The following is a 673-nucleotide window of genomic DNA, read 5'->3' on the forward strand; positions in this document are numbered from 1 at the left end:
CAAGTGTAAATACGGAAATATAATAGACTGGAATAGAATAATTCTTCACAAGGTATCATCTGCTTTCACGATCCGTTTCTGGTCGGAACTTTTTGAAGTTTATGCTGAATAGTGAATACACCCCCAAAAAAAATCGTTTCTTGTTTCAAATAAACTTTTCCTCGTTTCAGGTGCACGCCGACACAAAATCAAATTTACTCTTGAAACAAGCTGATATTTTCTTTTGATAATGAAAGAAAAATCCTATGCCAAAGACAACATTTCCTTGTTTCAAAGTTGAATTTCATCTTGTGTCAGCTTGCACTTGAATCAAGAAACTATTTTTCTGGGCGTATCTAGAAGGAATAGAGGGTGGGAAACGTTTGGTGAAAACGTTATTTCGGAGGAATATTCACGACTCTTTCCTTCGCGGCAGATGCGCGTGCGGCGGTTTCCGCATAGCGCGTGCACGCGCGGCTCGGGCTATGTGACTCGTAATCGTATCGACTCTTAAGCATGAAAGATACCAACCGGAACGACATTCTCGCACCGCGGCGGTCTGCGGGAGCGCCCCTTCCCGCCGGCCTTACCCCCCGCTCCTCCCCTGCGCCCGGTAAATCCTTGATTGAGATTCACGGCCAAGCGTTGAGCCGCAACGCCTAGCTCTCTTTACCCCCGTGGGCCTCACCCCCCC

General features: G+C 47.0%; 1 protein-coding gene across 1 annotated transcript in view; it reads right to left on the reverse strand.

Annotated features, from left to right (window-relative positions):
- Nucleotides 1–673, reverse strand: part of LOC113217298 (voltage-dependent L-type calcium channel subunit beta-2) — a gene marked incomplete at its 3' end in the record, with an annotated part of 216,693 nt that overhangs the window by 170,640 nt on the left and 45,380 nt on the right.

The sequence above is a fragment of the Frankliniella occidentalis genome, unplaced genomic scaffold (assembly GCF_000697945.3).
Source record: "Frankliniella occidentalis isolate FOCC.00 unplaced genomic scaffold, Focc_3.1 Scaffold5, whole genome shotgun sequence".
In the NCBI taxonomy this organism is placed as follows: Eukaryota; Metazoa; Arthropoda; class Insecta; order Thysanoptera; family Thripidae; genus Frankliniella; species Frankliniella occidentalis.